Raw genomic sequence first — 10,357 nt, 5'->3', positions numbered from 1 at the left:
GACCTGTCTTCCTTTTTTTTCTCTTTCATTTTCTTTCTTCTTTCTATTTCTTTTTTCCTTCCCTCCTTTCTTTTTATGATCTTCCTTTTCTTTCGTTTTTCCATCTCTCCTTTCTTTTTTCCATCCCTCCTTTCTTTTTATGCCCTTCCTTCCTTCCTTCCTTCCTTCCTTCCTTCCTTCCTTCCTTCCTTCCTTCCTTCCTTCCTTCCTTCCTTCCTTCCTGCCTCCCTCCCTCCCTCCCTCCCTCCCTCCCTCCCTCCCTCCCTCCCTCCCTCCCTCCCTTCCATCTCTCTTTCTCTCTCTCTTTCTCTCTTTCCTATCTGTCTGTCTGTCTGTCTGTGTCTGTCTCTCTTTATGTCTGTCTCTTTCAAACTTCCTTTGGAGGACTATGTCCTCAAATATATAGACTGCCAAAAATAGAAAGTCTGTAGGGGCTTTTTAGTTAAATAAGTATTAGTCAATCAGCAGCTATTCAAACACTGATAATCTTTGTAGGGACCTGCATTTTAACCTCTGTACAGCAATCAGATGGCCAAAAAAATCCTGATAATTCTTTGAAAAAACAGGGTTTTTTCCATGGCTCTGTCAATCTCTGCCACAACACTATTGCACAAACATATCTCATCGCTCCACTTTTTCTTGCATATTCAGAAAGGAGGAGTATAGGCCATCAATTTAGATATGTGCAAATATTGACAGAAGAAAAATTTAACAGGTAGCACACAAAAGAATCTAAAACCTGCTGTTCTCAGGGCGTTAAGCAAACAGTATTGACAACACCAGACATGAATATAGTTAAGTCAGATAATGATTTCACTTTCATGTGTCTAGTTTTCCTAAATCCTTAGAAGACTGTAGATTCAGAAGAAAATGAATTCACACAAGAGAAGATTTGTTCCTCTATGAATGTTTATTTCTTTACACAGTTTACTTTATTTTCCCACAGATTTTGTGCTTGTTGTAAAACAAACGTTTTGTGAAGGTTGCTGGATTAATCCTTCTTCACCTATCAAGAAACCTGAGAATTTCATCAGGTTTCTCCATAGGGCGCTGGGTGGAAGAACAAAACTAAAAGTGAACATTATGTGAGCCATGTGAAGGGAAATGTCTGTCTGGTTTGCATGGCAGAACGGTACACCACACTAGTCTGTCGAGCACCCATAGCAGCACTTTACACTGTTACTGGCTTTGGGCCTCCTGTTTCACTCATCTGAAAGACAGGTAAAGAAAGTTAGAGCAGATTTTATGTTGCAAGGCTGAATGGGAGTAAAGACCAGAGAGGGCAGGAGATGAAAATATGATAGGAATGCAACTCCAGCAGCTGTGGCCAGACAAAGGGAATGGCCTTCTGCCTCTCATCATGTCCTCTGGACAGGACACTGGCTGCACTGTTCTCAAACAGGGGAGCAAGTGCCTTTCACCTTCTCTGTCCATGCAGGGTTATTTTTCTGTTTGGTAAAGGCTGCCAGTTAAACATGGTGGCAATTTGCATGCTTGTATATCTTGCAGCACTCGCTCTGGCTCTTCCCTGTTTCAGGAAAGCAGTGATGCTGAATATTTTGAGGTGGAATTCATTTTTAATTTTAAGCGCCTGAAAGAAAAGCTTGTCATCAAAGTCATCTGGCAAAGCTCTCATCACAGGGAGAGACAGGCAATTCCCTAGGGTGATTCACCCCACCTACCTCCAGCTCTATTCTTAGGATATGGTGAATCATGCTCTGGAGTCACTCCATTGACTGGAGCGGGAGTCCATGAAATGGTTGATGGCAGACATGCAACTTGAAGGCAGCTGAAGTTAGATGAGCACAGTCTCTTCCCTGCTGATAGGAGGTTCAGTTTGTATCTTTCCAGCACCACCCGTGGTATCTTCTGCTCCTAGGCATGATGATAAGGCATAATCAGGGGTGGGAAGATCAGTTGGTTTCTAGAATTTTGGTCTTTTATAATAACTGTGGAAGTGACAAGTTCAAAAACATGCCAGGCCATATCCTCCCTGGACCTGTAATGCTGGGCTCTATGCAAGGAAGGATACTGCCCTGCCAACTTTTCTGCCATCTCCAGAGAAAGTCCTGACACTGCCTCAGGCCTGGCTTATCAGCACCTGCCACTGGCATCCTAGTGCCTACCAACAGCCTGTGTGTGACAGCTGCAGACATCTCCTGGTGAATCATTTGATCTCTTGCCAGCCATGTGGTCAGCTGAAAAGGCATGGGTGAAGATACCGCAGGTATTCCCAAATGAGATTACTTTCTAGTCACTGTGCTTGCATTTCCTTTCTCATCCAGGGGAAACTTATGGAACTTAACTTTCTTTCTTCCCAGTTGATCCATAGTTGGGATCATGGGCTCTGATATTTTGATGAAAAAAAATAAAAGAGAAATGACTTCAGTCAAATTACATCTAAGACACATGAGCTCTGTCACAGGCCAGGAGGACTGATGGAGATCCTCCTTCTCTCCAGCTATTGGAAAACCCAAGGTTGTGGCAGAACCTATGTTTTTTGGAGTACAGCTTGCAGACCCCAGTTAAACCAAGCCTTTCAGTAGAGAAAAACCTAGCATAGATAGTCTCCCTGTTCAGTGAAATGGAAGACCTGGCTTCAGGTGTGTCAGACTAGCTCCAGTGGTTTCAGCAGTTGCAGTGACAGGTGGGATTAGGGTCAATGCCAGGAACAACATTCTGGGGAGAAGTTTCAGGAAACTTGAGATGAAAGAGGAGAAGCTGTTAAGCAGAATGCTGTTGCTGTATTGATAACAGGCAATGTAAACAAGAAATCCCCAGACTGTCAAACAACCTATGAGCACCGGGAGTCCTCAAGACTTGTGAATAAGAGTCACAGAATGGGTCCACAGTATTACATGTACTTATGGTAAGTGCTGGAGGCTTCTGAACAAGAGAACAATCCTGCTAGGTGAAGACAGACTGGGGATGGCAGGTGAATACCTGTGCACAGCCACCCTCCTCCAGGGTTGTGTGCATTTCAGAGGGGAAAAGAGGATAAACTGATTTTTAAAAATGCCAGCTGGTACACAAAGACACACAACTAAACCACAATGCAGTTTCAAACTGTGTCTTACTTACAACAGTATTTCTAAAAACCAAACCTTGCTCATAGTCTGCTTCCCGCAGTGTGCTTGGCAGGCACAGTTCAGCAAGGCCTTTTCCTGGAGAAAATGCCTGTTATCTGGGTGGGCCGCATGGGCATCCAGCAGGGTGCGGCCACGGCCTGGGTTCACCTCATCTTTCTCCAGGACAAGTCACTGTAGCGTACTGTGCGCTGTGTTGTTCAGCTCTATGTGATGGCTCCTGGGTAATGGAGATTCAAAACAACGGACCATGTAGGAGGGGAGGGGATTGCCATTAATGCCTTGCTATGAACTTGTTTTCACAAGAATTTTCTTTTTGCTCTCATATATGCAAGAGTACGTCCTCAAACAAAGCCCTTCTACAACCCTCCCTGCATTGTTTTTTCTTAGAGAAGACAATGAGCTGTGGCAATTCAAAAATTGTTATTCGCCCTTACTTTCATAACATTTACAGCAGTGTGAGTGTGCTTGCACCCTCAGCATGTCTGTGTTAGCATGTATCTGTGGCACATCTGGGCTCACCTGCCATCATTTAGCTGTAACATGGCCTCAGCTCTGAAGATAAGCTGACTACTAAGGCAGGCTACACCACTGATAGTCCTTGTTTCCAAATGCTCCTTCCCCATATTTTAAGCATTCATTTGTCCCTTGAAAATGGTAAAAAAATAATACTTTGAAAACCAACAACTGCCACAGGCTTCTTAGGAAGCCTGGGAAGTCCATTTTAATGATTCAGTTAAGAAGTAAAAAGCTGCACAAGTGAAACAGACTGGTGTAGGAGTTTCCCAGAAAAGATGTACTGGAGCTTTGAAAGTGAATCTATCCAAACTTTATCACTGTGTCCCATCATTACTGCATGTAACTGGAATTCCCATATTAGGTTTTCTTGGTTTATCTCCAGTCAAAAACAAAGAGTGAAGCCTTTCTGATTGTATTCAAATCTTCATATTCTATTTGCTCATACTGGTGTTAGTTGAAGCTCTCCAAAGCTGCCCTACTCATACACCTGGCTTATTCTGTGGCAGTGAGTCTGCAAGAGGAGGTGGTTTTATGCCCTGAAACACAATCAGGACATGCCTGAATTCAGAATCTCAAAGAATGTGCTCCCATACTTGGTAATATATACCTTGGTTTATGTGCATCTAAGTCCATGAAAATGCATGTTCTTTTCTTTGAGCAGCCACCTTCAAATACTACTAGCTCACAAAAAATATTATCAGAATTTTGGCAGCTTGTCTTCTCTGATTTCTTTAAATATCAGCTCTGCTCTGTATGATCTTCAGATTGGACCGGTGACTGTAGGCTCCTCACCAAAAAATTATGGATGCCTATATCTATCAGTCCCTGTATGTTTGAATCTGCCATCTGTATGCAGGCTTTCACCTGTATAGCTTTCAAAGCAAGCCTGGCTCTGAAGTTTAGCAAACTGATTCTCACTGAGAGACACTGGATTTATTTATCTTTTAAATTTTGATCTAGAGAGCATTAAGAACCTAAATTCCCAGCCCAGCATCTTTATCAGTTTAAAGTTATTGGTGTATTTGTTAGTCTTGATGTATCTGATATTACGTAGCTACTTTCTCATGTCAGATAAATGGTCCACTCTGCAATTGAATACTGTCATTTTCGATCCATTCTTAGCAAATAATCTGATTGTGAACATTGAAAGAGGCCAGGAATGTAAGGCTCAGCATACACACTGGATGGTTGATCTCTATAGAATAGTTCTCCAAGGACAATTCTTTAAAAATCCTGTCCTGTTTGATACGAAATCTCTGCAAGGAGCTACAGTTTCAGCAGACATTTTTCAGCGTTTGAAATAAGAAACAGGACTCCACTTTCCATCTAATACAGCCTGTTAGCCAACAGTGATCATGCAGGTTGTCATTTAGCATGTGTGAGTTGTAGAAGAGTCTCCTGTGAGCAGTAAGTCAGATGTCAGGCATCCTATGTGAATTCTTTCCCTGCCTGGCTAAAGGATTAACTTCAATCCATTGGTTTGTATACATTGACTCTGTATGAATAAAATATTCATTGGGATAAAGAAAATTAATTAAGGTGCCCAGTCATTCTGGCACTCACCAGAGACAAGAGAAGACCAAATTTACATCCTTGCTTTAATAGTTAATCCATGTATCAAGCTTCTTGAAAACCAAGCAGACTTAGGCTGAGATACGTCATTGTGGCTACAAAGGTGGTGTTTGCTCTCAGCAGTTTGATTTCCTGGCCCTTCACTACTACAGCTTAAGAATTGACATCTAGGTCAAGACTACTTTTTGGTTAATATTCACATTTCAAGGCCTAGTTGGCTGTGATGTGAATCTGGCTTTGGACTCCAAAAGACCAAAGTTTGGGAGGTTTTTCAGCAACGAAAAACAATCTCGTGCACTTGCAGAGATTACAGATGTTCTGTTTTGAACAACTTACAGATACAACTTAAAGATAGAACAGGAAACCAAACCAGATACGACTGCGACACAGAAAACAGACTGGACTGATGTTTTCATAATTGTACAAAGTACAATTGTACACCCAGAAATCAGAGCTATTTCAGATCTTTGTTTTTTGGTTTGGCTCATTGTTAATTAAAAGCTCTATAGTACTTACCCTTTTGGATCAGAAATGAACACTTGACAGCAGCAGTGAAAGTGTCAGTGAATATGTTAGAAGTTTTTATGGCTCTAATAAGGTACCACAGCTTAACAAACTGCTAACTGATTAGACGCTGAAAAACAAGAAAGACCCTTGGGTCTCCTATTTCAAACTTCTCTCAAGACCATTCCAACTGCAGCACAAATTCATGTGAAGTAGAAATGGACACACAGGGCTGTGTGTGCCTAAAATCTCTCTGGGTTCACTGACTCCATTTAATCCCAGCACAGGAATCTCCCCAGAATTATCTCTAGTTCCTATAGATAGGTTTGGCTGCAATTCAATTTTGCCACTCAGAGATTAGCTCTGAACTTCTTGACTTGAAGACATACATATCTCAGTAAAGGAGTTTTCCCCTATCATTTACAAGGGAGAAGAATTAAAGCTCAAAAATTGTAAGTGAGTGACAGAATTACACCAAGGGCATTCATTAAAGAATATTCAGTGGAAGAGGGTCACATTAAAAATTCTCTCAAGCAAATATTTCGGAGAGCAAAGGAACAGCTATTGAAATGCTGTTCAACTAGCAAAATGGTGATCATACCTGTGAGACAACTTATTTGACAACTTTTTCAATAATTTATCTAGCACTGATGATACTGCATTTGTAAATATGTGAATGTGGTCTAGTATTAAATGGGGAGGTTGGTGGCCCTGCATGTGGCCGGAGGTTGGAGATTCATGATCCTTGAGGTCCCTTCCAACCCTGGCCATTCTGTGATTCTGTGATTCTGTGTGAGAGAGTGTAAATTATCAGCTTCATTTAATTTTGCTGCCACTAGCTTCTGTGGAGAACCTCTGTACTGATGTCATGGAAACCTGTTTCCCTGTGTACCTGATTGCAAGAACCCAATATATCTGTTGCAGTGAAAAATAGAATTCCTCTGACAGAGGACTTGACAATTCTTACAGATGCCTGGGTTTCTGGATCTCTTTGTACACTGAATCTGAGCTATCAACTTGAAATATTGTTCCCATCATGATGTTCTCAGCTTTTGAGTTTAAGGACTTTTTTTTAAAAAAACATTCTTCTGCATATTCACCTCCCTGCCTAAATATTCTCTAGGGGAGGGAGGCCTGCTGCAAATTGTCAGTCTGATCAGCTTCTTGGCTTACCTTGTTGACAGCATTTACCTTCAGGCTGCGACAAAATGTTGATGGACAGTAGAGTCACGGAGCCTGATGAAAACATATTCTTGTGATGGCTACCTGCATCAGGAAGGTTTCTCTGTTTCTATCTTTTTTGCTACAGAGACATCTGGAAGTTGGTGAAGAGGAGTCAGCTTCTTCGTTAGTGGTAAGGGCAAAGGGAAGTGTACATTTCCTCCTGTAAAACGCAGTATAAAGACTTACTTTTATTATTAGTAACAACAATATTATTAATACTATTAATATTTTATTTAATATAATACAATACAATATAATAATATATAAATATTAGTATTAATGAGATGCATTAAGAAGAGCGTGGCCAGTAGGTCGAGGGAGGTGATCCTCCTCCTCTACTCTGCCCTGGTGAGGCCTCATCTGCAGTACTGCGTCCAGTTCTGGGCACCCCAGTACAAAAAAGACAGGGATCTCTTGGAAAGAGTCCAGCGGAGATGGACACACAAAGATGGTGAAGGGCCTGGAGCATCTCTCCTATGAGGAAAGGCTGAGTGAACTGGGTCTGTTCAGCCTTGAGAAAAGGAGACTGAGAGGGGACCTGATCCAGGTCTATAAATATCTGAGGTGTGGGGGGCAGAATGGCGAGGCCAGACTGTTTTCAGTGGTGAGTGGAGACAGGACAAGGGGAAACGGCCGGAAACTGCAGCACAGGAAGTTCTGCACCAATGTGCGCAAGAACTTCTTTACAGTGAGGTGACGGAGCACTGGAACAGGCTGCCCAGGGAGGTGGTGGAGTCTCCTTCTCTGGAGATGTTCAAGACCTGGCATGATGCCTACCTGTGCGACCTGCTGTAGGGAACCTGCTTTGGCAGGGGGTTGGACTCGATGATCTCTGGAGGTCCATTCCAAACCCTACAGTTCTGTGATTCTGTGAATACTATTATTGTAGACAGTCACTGAGGATAATCCACTAAGTTACTGTCACTTTTGATGCATGAGGCTGCACTATGAGCACCACGACAGAAGTCCTGCACCTACTTTTCTCATGCTGGCAGTGGAAATTCACAGCTCAGTCTGTTGCTTTGTCACACAATAATTGTAAGAAAGCCCACTTATAATACCCAACCCAAAGAAGATCAGTTCAGAAATTGGTAAATAACAGCTGTTTCAAAGGTAGTGGAAATCTGAGGCTATGTTTAATTGCGGTTTCCACTCACCTAAAAAAGGGACCTTTGACATGGGCCCTCACATCCTTCTCTCTAAATTGGTGAGGTATGGATTTGAAAGATGGACTGTTTGGAGGATTAAGAACTGGTTGGCTGGTTGCAGCCAAAGGGTTGTGATCAATGATTCTGCATCAGGGTGAAGGCTGGTCACAATCGGTGTTCCCAAAGGGTTGGTCTTGGGACCGGTGCTCTTCAACATCTTCATCAATGACACAGACGATGGCATAGAGTGCACCCTCAGCAAGTTTGCAGACAACACCAAGCTGAGCAGTGCAGTCGATATACTGGGGAGAAGGGAAGTCATCCAGACAGACCTGGACAGGCTGGAGAAGTGGGCCCATGAGAACATAATGAGGTTCAGTAAGGCCATGTGCAGGGTGCTGCACTTGGGTAAGAACAGTGACAGGTATTTATACAAACTGGGGGAAGATCTCCTTGAGAGCAGCCCTGCACAGAAGGACTTGGGGGTCCTAGTGGACAAGAAGCTGGACATGAGCCAGCAGTGTGTGCTTGCAGCCCAGAAGGCCAACTGTGTTCTGGGCTGCATTAAAAAAAGGGGTGGCCAGCAGACAGAGGGAGGTGGTTGTCCCCCTCTACTCGGCTCTTGTGAGGCCCCATCTGCAGTACTGCGTCCAGGCCTGGGGCCCCAGTACAGGAAGGACGTGGAGCTCTTGGAGCGGGTCTAGAGCAGGGCCACTAAGATGGTCAGAAGGCTGGAGCACATCTACTTATGAAGAAAGGCTGAGGGGACTGGGCTTGTTTAGCTTGGAGAAGAGAAGGCTCCGAGGAGACCTCATTGTGGCCTTCCAGCACTTGAAGGGAGCATATAAACAGGAGAGAGAAAGGCTGTTTACATGGGTTGATAGTGATAGGACGAGGGGGAGTGGTTTTAGACTGAGATAGAAGGGATTTATGTTAGCTATCAGGAGGACGCTTTTCACACAGAGGGTGTGTGTTCCAGACACACTCAAACAGGTTGCCCAAGGAGGTTGTGCATGACCAACCCCTGGAGGCATTCAAGGCCAGGCTGAATGTGGCTCTGGGCAGCCTGTTCTGGTGGTTGGTGACCCTGCACATAGCAGGGGACTTGAAACCAGGTGATCATTGTGGTCCTTTTCAAGCAGGTAATTCTATGATTCTATGATTATGTGAAAAGCAGATAATAAAACTAGTAAAGGAAACAAATGAAATAGCAAAGGTTGTTACTGTTGACTGGCTGCTCCACTGAGCAGGGAGACAAGCTAGTCTGGGATGCTCTAGTTCAGAAAAGAGGTTATTGAGGAAGTGTGGCAGAAGTACTACTGCTTCTGAAGGACAGAGAAGGCAAACAGAACACTTTGTTATTGCTTCTCAAAACACAAGTCCATGTACATCAAACCAACTTAACAGGTGGCTGATACAAAACAAGTGAATGCAAATAATACATCAGTGAACTGTGAAATTCTAAGACCCAGAGAATAGTAAATACCAATTCATGGCAGTCAAATCCATGAGGGCTACTGAGCTCAAAAATGCTGCTACAACTGCCAGACAGTGAAATTCTTAAACTGGGGGAAGGTGGAATACAATCCAGACAAGTGTTAGTGTACACAATATTTATACTCATCTTTCACGCAGTCTGCTACTAGTCATAGTTACAGATACTAAGACACAGTGACCAATAATTCAATCATACACAGCTCTGTTTTTATGTTGTGTATCTCTATGCTTTTTGAGAACAAAAGTGATGTTTTATCAAGAAAGATATTGTTAAGAGAACTAGAAGAGCATCTGAAAAAAAAGTTACTGAAATAATGCAGGTATGGATTGTTGAGAAATTGGGGGTTAGTTTCAGTACAGCTTCATCTGGAATGTTCAGCTCCACTTGTTTACTTGGATTCCTATCTTCAAAAAAATGTGTGTGTGAGGGGAGTGGGAGAGGGGGAGGTGTATTCTCCTTTTGCTTTTTACCAGAATTTTGATTCTAACTCATATCGTATGTTACTTTACAGGGTTTTTTTTGATTTTTTTTTTTTTTTTTTTTTGATTTTTTTTTTTTTTTTTTTTTTTTTTTTTTTTTTTTTTTGGAAGTCTGCAGGAGCTCAGGGCTGGTCTAGCAAAAGTTCTGGATAATCTGGCAGAATTCCATCTCCACAGGAGGATGTAAGATTCACATTTAAATTCTGGAGTGAACAGCACTATAGTTACATATTCTAAAATTACACCAAGTAGTTGTCAACACAAATCTTTTTTGATCTTTTGCTTTGTAGGTAAATGGAAGCTTAATTTCTAGTATTTCTCAGCTTT

The sequence above is a fragment of the Tympanuchus pallidicinctus genome, unplaced genomic scaffold, assembly GCF_026119805.1.
Source record: "Tympanuchus pallidicinctus isolate F22 unplaced genomic scaffold, pur_lepc_1.0 scaffold9, whole genome shotgun sequence".
NCBI classification, from domain to species: domain Eukaryota; kingdom Metazoa; phylum Chordata; class Aves; order Galliformes; family Phasianidae; genus Tympanuchus; species Tympanuchus pallidicinctus.
This window is presented reverse-complemented; position numbering follows the sequence as displayed.